The sequence below is a fragment of the Pseudopodoces humilis genome, chromosome 12 (genome assembly GCF_049639895.1).
Source record: "Pseudopodoces humilis isolate 2021_Gansu_Grassland_sample_001 chromosome 12, ASM4963989v1, whole genome shotgun sequence".
Taxonomy (NCBI): domain Eukaryota; kingdom Metazoa; phylum Chordata; class Aves; order Passeriformes; family Paridae; genus Pseudopodoces; species Pseudopodoces humilis.
The window spans coordinates 8,491,795-8,503,572 of record NC_142211.1 but is presented as its reverse complement, the minus strand read 5'-3'; the positions used below and the strand labels follow the sequence as shown (position 1 = coordinate 8,503,572).

Below are 11,778 nucleotides of genomic sequence, written 5' to 3'. Positions count from 1 at the left end.
ACCACAAAGGAGAAGTACCTGGTATGGGAGCATTTCTTCCCAAAACCCCTTTAAGCTGCTCCATATTGCAACTACAATACACCACAAATGCCAAACCTACGACGCTTTCGCAGTCATCTGATGGACAGTGCCTAGGCAATACCAACAGGAATTCCTTTAGCCCAACCACGCGCAGCTTTCACTGCGTCTTATTGGCAGGCACGCAAACCAAAGTAAAGCACCTTACCTTTCTCTCCTGAGGACGTTGTGAGCAGCGGAGATGGTCACGGCCAATGGGCTCCCCGACAATCCCTTGGTGCCAGCTGGAGCGTGATTGGGTCGCGAGTTCGCTCAGCAGCACTCACAAGGTCCCATCTGGTTCGCCAAAATGTTAGCGTTCAGGAACACACATAATCACGAATGATTATATGAAGTTGCTTTATTGAAGAGATCTGGGTGTCAGGGGTACATATACCCAAATCTGACCCGACTTGATTTTGAGTTGAACATGTTTTTATACTCTATTGTTATATAACTTACATATTAATTATTAAAATTACATTGTTCTATTGTATGCATTGTTTTTACCCAAGCATGGATTTCTCGTGATCCCCTTTCAACCCCCTAACATTGTTCCTCGTGTTCTTTAAAGAATAATTATATCTAATCACACCTAACAATTGTATCATTTATCATATACAGATTACACAGGTGCAGTTTCACATGATCTTTAGCAAGCACAAGGCCTAACATTTCCCAGGGCCTACTTTTCCCAGGGCTTTCCAAGCTTAACTTTCTTTCTAAGTCCCCAAATTTTCTATGATTTTAGAAGCTTTTACTATCTGTACTAACAAAATTAAAAAGTTACCTTGCAATAATTAGTTTCAAAAGCTAACGTCAAAATATTGAATGATTTATAGCTACTGATAAAACGACCTTCTCATTAATGTTATCTACAGAAGATATTCATGGTTTATAAAATAATTAGCTAGGAAAACTTCACTGTACAAACAGACAGATTTAAGTTAACTATATATTACCTGTTTGCTAGTTTTTTCCACAATTTCAATAAGGTAATTTCATTGTGAATCTTTTTGCTATAAAAACACATATGACAGCATATATACTTATTTGGACTTTGGATTTTAATTAAAAATTGGACTTGATATTTCTGCAAAGTGCTACAAAAACTGAATGGCAACTTGCCAAACCCTGCGTTGTTGTGGTTTTTCTCTAGTAAAACTGCACTTGAAAAGTTCTAATAAACTTAAGCCTGTACCAGGCAAATACCTACTATGAATGAATATTTTCAGTAACATCTGCAGTTATTATGAGTTATTCTCAAGGCAAAATTGCATAAAATCATAATGTATTTGTTACATCTCTATAATCTCTATAGTAAATCCATGTTGCTGCTCTATTATGTTCAAAAGTAATATACCAAACTTTCAGTTGCCTTTTTTGTCATAATAGAATCAGAATAAGTTATGTTTTCATTTGATACAGATTAAGTGTTGATAGAATGAAGCAAAGTTAAGTTTCACTATGTTTAGGTCTGAGTGTTCTTAAGTTCGGTTTTATCACTTTGGTGTTCTTTTGAGGTTAAATTTTGTTATTTCCTTCTGTCAAAATTAATTTCTACCAGGTCCGAATATTGTTTAATTTAAGTTGTCTCACATTTTGTTAAAAGACACTTGTCTAAACTGCAAAGTATAGTTATTTTCCTAGGGAGATGAGGATGACTACGACTGAAACAGCTGTGATGAAACACTGATAAACACCTGCTTGTGGATGGAAGAAAATACAGTCTGTTACACCCTTGATTTCATGAAAGGTTTGTTTATTTGTTACAATCTCTACTGGTTTTGTTTTTTACAGGTAACATGGAAAAATAGTGACTGTTATTAATACTAAGAAGTTTAAAAGTTTTTACCTTGTTTCACTTCTTGCCACTGAGACATGAATGTTTTGAAAATATTAACTTCCTCAGACACTTACTGCTGATATATTCATTGTATAATGTGATTTTACAGATTTTTATGATGAGTATTATTCATAAGGTATTATTACTGTATTTATAGCTGGCTTTTCATATGCTTTACAATTTTTTTGTAATTACCTTTAAGATGTGTCATTTGAGATCTTTTTTTTTCTAACTGCAGTTGCATCTCCTTAAACCAGTTATACAGTTGTTCCTGTACAGGGTTTTCTTGCTGTTTAACTTCTTCCCTTGTTTAAGAAAGCTTGCTTTTGCCTAATTCAGTGTAGCTTTATTGTTTTTCAGTGCTTCCAGAATTCCAGAAAAATCTATCATTGCTGAAAGTCAGTTACCATGAGAGAAACTTCAGATTAAACCAACTACTAGATAGTTCTATTGGTCTGTTGCCTAAGACTTCTGATCATTTGCTTTATACAAATGCATTTCAACAGTTTGCTGTGCTTTAAGCATCTCATAGCTGCTATTATTAAGAACCTTGTTTTGAAAATGAGTTAAGAGACATCTTTCCAGCTTAAAGCCTAGGCCCTGGCCAAGCACTGACTTTACCTGGATGGAATGTTTGCCAACAGATCCAGATGTTTTCTGCATCAAATCAATATTTGAGTCACTTTTTGCTTGGCAATTTGACCCTATCAATGCGACAGCTGGATCAATTTTGAAGTGGGCTTGGAGAATCATTTCTGCAGGTGATTGTCCAATCCTTCACTGATTTGAGGTTTATCAGCAGTTTGCAGACTCTGAGATGCTGGTGCAGTGTTTTAGTTGTTAATAGTAATTCTATATCACATATGTTATTAATAATCCTTAGTATCTAATTAATTTCTGACTACTGTAAGTTTTCATTCATTATGTGTATAGTTTTGTGTTGATATTCATATGCATGATAAAAGTACATCTCACTTTTAAAAGCAAAAGGAATCCATGTCCTAAGAGCATTCAATTAATGCAATATGTTCATTAGAAATTTAGACCACAATTAATTTTGAATAATGAAATATTTATACCAAAAAATTAGAAAAGATCATAAAATCTGAATTCACAATTAAGTGTATCACAGCTAAGCCTAAATGATTCATTAACTTAAAGGGGAGAGATGCCTATGTTTTGTTGACAGGTTCAAGAGTCACCTATTCATCTGACCAGACACCAACTGCCTCCAAAAACAAGACCCAGTAAACAGAGAAGTCACCATACAGCCTTGGTACTCAAAACAAGACCAGAAGTGGAACTGACAGGACACAGTTATGTCTGAAAACTACACAGACAATTTGCCAACAGAAGTTTTATGTTATCATCATAATGTGTCTCTACTAATTTTCTTCAGTTATTCCCTGTTTCAGGGTTTGAAAGAACATTCAGTGATGTTCAGGATCAACATTTTCAGCTGATAAACTTTCTCCTGCTTAAACAGCACATCTGGAGTCTCAACTATTTGGACCTTAAAACAGTAGCAATTTTTTCATTTCCCTGGAGGACACTGAACATTACTTTTGTTCCATTTGCAAAGCTGTGAACCTTGGGTTTTATATGAATGTAAAGGGTGTAAAAAACAGGAGTATTGTAAAGCTCTTTTGGCAAAAGCATGGTGTTAGCCTTTACCGTCCTAGTCCTGAAGAAGAATATAAGAAGGAATTTGCAAAAGAATCAGAAGATGTCCAAATTTTTTTTTAAAAATTGAATGTTCACAGAATAACTTGGTATCTTATCCTTGGTTAGTCCATGAACAAGATTGGTGGGGAAAAAAATATGCTGAAAAATTTGCTTGAAAATTAAAAAAATCAAGAAAAGAACCTTTTGCCAAAAGATAACCTTAGAGAAATATGGAGTTCAATCAAATATTAAGTTTGAATTTTGCTTTTTTTGCCTTTAGTAGTGTAGTTTTGCCAGTTAGCCAGCCTAGAACCAATGTTTGGGTGACTTTAGCTAATGCTTCAAGTTTAGATACCATATGCTTATCCACTACCACTCCAGAAAATCCATTTTCAACTTGTTTAGTCTGTGTACCAGTAGAAATTTGGCCAATACAGAAGAAATTGATAGGGCAGTGCAGGTGCTTTTGCTGGGACAAATGTGTGGAAATTTTAGACTCCAGTAAATACACGGGAATGGTGGACTCCCTATCTTCCTGAAGCATCCATTGAACCCCAAGAATTAGAAGACCTTGTCTCTATAAAGTTTTGTGTTAAGTTCAATTATACAGGGAAAAATCAATCAGTGGTGAAAGACGTTTCTCCACATCACCCCGTATATAAGAATCAGACCTTTTGATGTAATGACACTTCTATAGTTCCATCTACAGTCAGCTCTGTTCCTCTTCAGTTGCCGAAGGGGATATTTTTTGTTTCTGGAGACAGAGAGTGGATTTTTATTCCATCTAACATCAAGGGTGGTCCTTGTAGTTTAGGAAGGCTTACACTGTTAACTCCAAGTATGAAAACAATTGTCAACATGAGACCTAGAGGAAAAAGGTCATTAATTCATCAATATGGACCAGAGTGTAAGGATGATTTTGATCCTTGGGTTTTGGAAAAAGGCTCACAACATCTCTTCTTTTGCTACCACTTGCATCAGCAAAAGCACTAAAGCAATTAGATGGATTGGGATGTTGGCTGAGTAAACAATCTAATGCTACGTCCCTTGCATTAAGAGGCTTCTTAGCGAATGTCAGATATATTAAGCATGCAACTTTACAAAATAGGACAGCAATAGATTTTCTCTTGTTAGCACATGGACATGGATGTGAAGATTTGGAAGGGATGTCTTGCATGAATTTATTAGATCATTCCAAAAGCATATATAAAAGTATACAACAGCTCAAAGAAGGAGTGTCAAAAATCAGAGTAGATGATGGAACTTGGCTGGATGATTTGTTCAGTGGATGGGGTTTGATACCATGGATAAAAAAGTGTTTTACAACAAGACTATACATTTTAGTAATTGTAATAATAATGCTAACAATGGTGCCTTGTTTGCTTCAGTGTATGCAATGGATGACTAACAAATCCATTCATGGAGTTTTTTTAGTGAAGAGGGAGAGGGGAGATGAGGGAAATGGAAAAATGGAAACTTTCACAGATGGTGAAGGGTTCAATCTGCAGTCTTGGAAAGAGCTTGGGTTAATGTAATGATAAAGGTACACAAACATTAGGTAGAAAAATTATAAACTTATGTTCCTGTAGTTGTAAGTAAGAATATGCCTTGAGTAAGTAAGAAATTATATTAGATAAAATAGTGTGAGGTTTGAGCTGTAATAATGTGACTTATAGAGTAGGCTAGGGATCTAGAAGCTATAATAGAGGTGTGTGTGGGTACATGACCTGTCAGCTTATTGGCTGAAAGACAGATGCAGTATGGCAAAATTAAGCAAAGGTGATAGGTTAAGTAGAATCAAGTTTTGTGTTAAACTGTCTATTGAACCAAAATGTTATATATTGCTGTGTGAAGAAGAAACCCATGACTACCTTGAGCTATGGCTGACTTGTTGCTCCTCTCCATATCTCACGCCTTCAAGACTGATATCTTATTTGGCTTACTTGAGCAATAAATCATCTTAAATAGCACAGTGGTCTCATCTCTTGTTTTTCATCTCGACAATGAACAGGATTAAAAGGTAGGGGGGCAGTGAGACTGCTTGCGAGGCTATCTCTGAGACAGCCCTGGCAACTGTGCCGGACCAAAATCTGCCCACGTCCCGCTCCCTGTCCCCTGTCCGCCTGGCCTCCCTGATAAGCATCAGGGATAGAGCCTGGTTAGCTCCTCCAGTCCCACTGCTATACTGCCAGCGATCCCAGTGCTGCCAGATGATATGGGACACTTATGCGGTGGACACTGACTCCATCAGTAGAGGTGAGCTGGACCATTTTGACCCCAGCCCCAAAAAAGATCCGGACTTATTCCATTTGGATACGCATAATAATTGGTTACAGATAAAAAAGAAAGCCCTTAAGGACAGAGACTTTGATACCGCGGGCAGAAATCTTTGTGGCCCCTGTGCAACTTGGCTCAAGGGGGGGAAATCCCCAATGGGAGCCCTTAGGCCACTCAGAAATTAAGGAACTGCACAATACCACGGCAGAATATGGTCTGGCGTCCCCCTACTTCAGTAATTTATTGAGAGCAACTTTTACTACTCACCTCATGACTCCTCATGACATTAAATGTTTGGCAATTCTTTTGCTCACACCGACGCAATATGCAATATTTATGGCGCAATGGAAAAAAAGACTGGAGAATTTACTTGTAACATGCAGGGTACACAAACCGAGCCCTGGCTGTCTTAACCATTGACCACCTAGTGGGGGAGGGGCTGCATACCAATCCTAATGGCCAAGCAACTTTACCAGGAGAAGCCCTACAGGGGATCACAGAAGCAGCCTGTTTGGCATTTCTCAAGGTTCCTGATTCCAGGACTACACAACAGTCCTTCATTAATATTAAATAGACTGCCCAGGAGCCCTATATGCAGTTTGTGGACAGATTAAAACAAACACTGGAGAGACAAATAGATAATGATCAGGTGAGGGGGGTTGTACTCCTCAAACTGGCTGTAGAAAATGCTAATGAGGACTGTAAGAATCTATTGAAATCCTTGTCCCCTGAACCTGAGCCTACTTTGCTTCAAATTATAGATGCCTGCAACCACTTAGGAACATTGCAACATACTAAAGCAATTACCTATCAAGCTGTGGGACAAGGCATCATTGCTGATGCTTTTGCTGTCCTGAAATTATTCCTGGAAAACAGTTGGTTTGTGTCATGGTTTTAAAGCAGTAACTAAAAAATTACTAGAAAACTTACTTATTTTTTGCTGTGAGATATGGATTAGAACAAGAGCAAAACAATCTTAAAACTTAAAAGGAATAAAGAAAGTTTATTAACAAAACTACAAGAATAAGAAAACCAGAATAAAACTTCCAGAAAACTCTTTTTTCCTCCACTACCCAATCATTCCCTTGTTCACATGACAACATAGAGACAAAAAAACTTTGGTGTTTACAACAGTCTCAGTTCTTGCTATAGTCTTTTCATCAGTCTTTGTAGAGAAACGGAAGTATTTTTCTGCTAATCTATGGAGTTTCTCACAAGAAAAGTAATTTTCTTCATAGCTTTCTATTTCTCTGATGCCAGCTGCCCGAAAATCTGTTATCAGTTGTCTCCTCCCATTTTACATCACTCTGAGGTGTGTTATGGGTCAAATGAGTCTAGGGATGTCGTTTTTAAGGATGAGTTATTCAAAGGCAAAAGTTCTCTACATCTGTCTCTGTGAGCTTCTCTGGAAACAGAAGTTTTCTCTTTGCTTCTACAAAGCCACAAATCTTCAACTATTACTTCTCCCCCTCTGTTCCAGTACCTTACTGTATCACAGTCACTTCACTTTTTGCTCAAATTTCACACTTTGAACTACTCTATTCCTCCCAATATACTCTGTCATGAATTAAAGGAGTTTTTTCAGAACACTATTGTTCATCTCCATAACTTTAACAGAAAAATATTTCAGCTTATTAAAGCATCTCCTTATTCTTTACCTCTTCTGAAGCTTAATTCCTTTCTTTACTGTCTCTGATAGTTTATAAAGTCTCTTTACATGTTGATTACTCTCTCTCTAGAAAAAAGATTAATCTGCAAGTCTCATCTGGGTAATGAAAGGGTTAAAATCTTGCCCAGGCTTTGTAGATGGTTTTGTGATCTCTGCCGGAGCAGCAGCTGGAGTTGTCTGCGATGGAAGATTCTTCATGGCTGCTCTGGAGAGTGTGGTCACTGTCTCAGCCTGCCGCAGGTCAAGAGCTTTTTCTTTCCTTACTCGACAGTCTCTGGTGAATTCAGTCACGGCAAAAACTGCAGCTGAGCCAGGGACCGGCCTGGCCTGGCCAGAGCCTGGGGCAAGCCCCACAGGCCCCATCTCCCAGCCGGGAGCTGCGGCAGGCCCAGCCCAGCTCCTGCCCGGGCCACATGGCCTGGGCAGGGGACGGGAGGCCAGCTAGAGCTCTGTTACCTTTCACAGCCAGGAAACAAAGAGACAAAGAAATTCCCAGGCTTAGGTCTTAAGGTGGTGTTCACAGGTTGATCTCACTTTTCAATGGTCAAAACTGCTGTCAATTCTTAGAAATGGCCAGTAGTTAGCCAGGAGAAAAACTCCCATCAGCCTCCAGCAGTTTTAACTTCTTTAGGTGTTTCTCTTTGTTTTTTTAAATGCCAATCTATCATGGTTTGTTTTGGCTGTGGGGAACCTGGGCACATTAAAAGACTGCCAAAAAGTGCAAATACAAAAGACCAAAGCCCTGAGTTTATTCCCTGGTTGCTGGAAGGGCCCTCATTTAGCTAATCTATGTTGCTCCAAGTTTCACCGTGTTATAGATACATAGTATAATCTTGGCTTTTCACAAGTATTAAGATGAATGCTATATGTATAATGCTAAAATTACTTTGCTGTATGAATATAATTTTTATTTCTGCTATTAGCAAAATTTAGGCATAGTGGTAATAGTTGATATAGTATGTTTGAACTGTCTGCTTGGTTAGGATAGCATCCAATGAACAGATGTTGGGGACCCTGCTGATTATCAACACTCACCATCTGTGAAAAGGAGCCAAGGCCCAAATTAAAAGGTGATAAGAAGAGGATTAAAATCACAAGCCTAGAAATGGGCATGCTCTAACAAGGTGGACCCAAGGAGTGGCCATGCAAAACAGTTCTTGGAAACGTTTGAATATGCATAATTGTTTATGAATATTCAACAGTCTGGTGCAATGGAAATGGTATATAAAGGGTGTTTCCAAAACAGCAGGTGTGCTCTTGGCAGAACACCAAGCACCTGGCTGTTAATCTTTGCTTTATTATCTTTGTCTCTTATTATCTTTATTAAACTTTTAAATTTTAACAGGAGAGTGAACCTCATTTTTCACAACCAGAATGTCCAGCCTTTTCAGGGAAACCTATTTCGGAGCGTGGGACGGTGATGCATGCAGACAAATCTCACAGCCAACACAGCAGCAGATACAGCAACCAGGAGTATCTGTCAGTTTCCAACCGGCCCAGCCTCCCCCCACCGGACTGTCTCTGACCTACGTGCAGCCACCCCAGGGAGCGCTGAACTGGACATATCAACCAATAACAAAGTAACGTTGTCTGATTGCTCAGTATTTTGTCTCCTTACAGGAATTTCTGGACCCTTGAAACCCAGTTACCATGCTTTGCTTGAAGGTAGATCCTCCACCTCGATAACAGGATTATTTATATTGCCAGGAGTAATTGACTGACTCACTTGGGGAAATAAAGATCATGGCTTGGACTCCCTAGCCGTCCTCTGTGGTCCCGGCTGGGAGCAATATAGCCCAACTCATACTTTTCCTGGCAGCACCCCTATCTACACCCCCAATAGGTGAACAGAGGGGAGATGGGTTTGGTTCCACAGGGATCCAGCAGATTGTTTGGACACATCCTATTAGGTCTCAGTGTCCCACATGCCAATGCAAAATTACTCTGAAAGGCAGGAACTAATCTTAACAGAACTCAATGATACTGGTGCAGATGTGACTGTTATCTCAGAAAGCCAATGACCCAGCGATTGGCCATTAACGACTGTGCCTCAGATGCTCTTCCGCGTGGGTGGGAATAGGCAAAGCCTGCAAAGCCAACACTTTGTACAAATTACAGGACCTGAGGGCCGAATTGCTAGAGTTAAACCTTTTGTGTTGTCTGTCCCCCTGGCTCTGTGGGGGAGGGATATGTTGACACAGTGGGGAATTTTCATGCATTCTAATTTTGTATAGGGGTCATTGGGATTCGTGACACCCCCAAATTGACTTGGAAAACTTCAGACCCCGTGTGGATGGACCAATGGCCCCTGTCATTACACAAACTGCGCGTATTGCAAGGACTTGTACAGGAACAGCTGGGAAAAAGGACATATAGTCCTGTCTAATAGCCCTTGGAATTCCCCTGTTTTTGTAATCAGAAAACAATCTGGGGGGTGGAGACTGTTACATTACTTTCGGGAAATAAACAAGGTAATGGAAAAAATGGGAGCCCTCCAACTGGGACTCCCTTCCCCTTCCATGATCCTTAGAAATTGGCATATGACAGTAATTGATTTAAGATTGTTTCTTTGATATTCCACTGCATCCGGACGATGCACCAAAATTCAGTTTGTGCCAACCATTAATATGCAGGCACCACTAATTCGATAAAATTGGATTGTATTACCCCAAGGGATGCGAAACAGCCCTATTATTTGCCAGTGGTATGTTGCAAAAACCCTGAGTCTGATTCGGGAACGTATGTCTGATGTTCTACTGTATCACTACATGGATGTATCCTTATCTCTGCAGAAACTGTGCTTTCAAGGGATGAAGCAGTGCTGGCTTCAACAGCCAGGCTGTTACATCAGCAGGTCTGACCATTGCTTCTGAAAAGTTTCACAGGACATCCCCATGGAAATATCTGGGCTGGCTTATAGGAATGCACTCTATTTTGGCACAAGCTTTGCAAATTTTAACTGAAATAAAAAATCTGCATGATGCACAAAAATTGTTAGGAACCCTAAACAGGGTTGGCCCCTTGCTTGGAATTTCACATGCAGAATTGGAGCCATTGTTTGCTCTATTAAGGGGAGAGCCTGTATTCTCATCACCTAGACATTTAAACACAAAGGCACAAGCTGCATTACAAAGAGTGGCTGATGCTGTCTTGAAGAGGCAATCAGCTCACTGGGATCCAGTTACCACTATTGTTAATCATTTTAAACCCTAATAAACAGCCTTGATATTTCAGTGGGGCTCAGAAAAACCTGACCCTCTGTTAATTATTGAATGGATCTTTTTGTCTAACAATATGCCCAAGACTATTTCCATGCAAGATGAACTTATGGCCATGTTAATTGTCAAAGCTCATCAAAGACTGACCTCCTTGGCTGGAAGGGATTTTGATTGTATCTTTTTACCCCTTACAATGTTCTGTTTATATTGGTTGCTACAGAAGTCTGAGAAATTGCAAATTGCTCTGAGTACCCAGGGCAGTTATCTATCAATCTGCCTAAGCACAAAATGTTAAGCTGTTCTTTTGATTTGGTGCCGAAGCCAAGGAGACGTGAGATTCCTTTGCAAGCTATGACAATATTCATAGATGGCTCTGGGAAAACCCATAAATCAGGAATTATATGGAGACATTCTAAAACCGGAGCCTGGCAAGATGATATTGCTGTTGTCGAAGGGTCTCCACAGATAGTAGAATTGGCCACTGTAACTAGAGTGTTTCAGAAATTCAGCACACCTTTTAACCTAATAACGGACTCTGCTTATGTTGCAGGAATTGTGTCTAGAGCTGAAGCCTGTGTCTTAAAACAAGTTAAAAATTATATTATTTTTCACTGTCTGAAACTACTAGTTTTTCTTGTAGATCAAAGGACTGTTCCTTACTTTGTAATGCATATAGGGTCCCATTCTAATTTTCCTGGATTTCTTTCAGAAGGCAACACTCAGGCAGACCTGTTAACCCTACCACTGCAACATGTTTTACCAAACGAAATAGAACAGGCCAGAGTGAATCATTCATTTTTTCACCAGGATGCTGGGGCTTTAATAAGATTTACTGAGCTCATTCCAGCACAAACTTCTAGTATTGCTATGTGTCCTGATTGTCAGCATTGCTCTCTTCCTAATGTGAACACAGGGGTCTGAAACAAAGAAATTAAGAATTAGGAAGAAATGCTTAAAAGGGGTGTCTGACAAAAACCAGACCCTGACACCCTAATCCACAAGAACAGGAAAAAGAGTCAGACTGCAAGATGAGATAAGGAGCTGGA

The 11,778-nt window shown here is 39.3% G+C and overlaps 1 pseudogene; it reads left to right on the top strand.

The window, feature by feature from the left end:
• The first annotated feature begins 259 nt into the window (after nucleotides 1-259).
• On the top strand, nucleotides 260-6,419 carry LOC148183337 (uncharacterized; annotated as a pseudogene).
• Nucleotides 6,420-11,778: the final 5,359 nt, after the last annotated feature.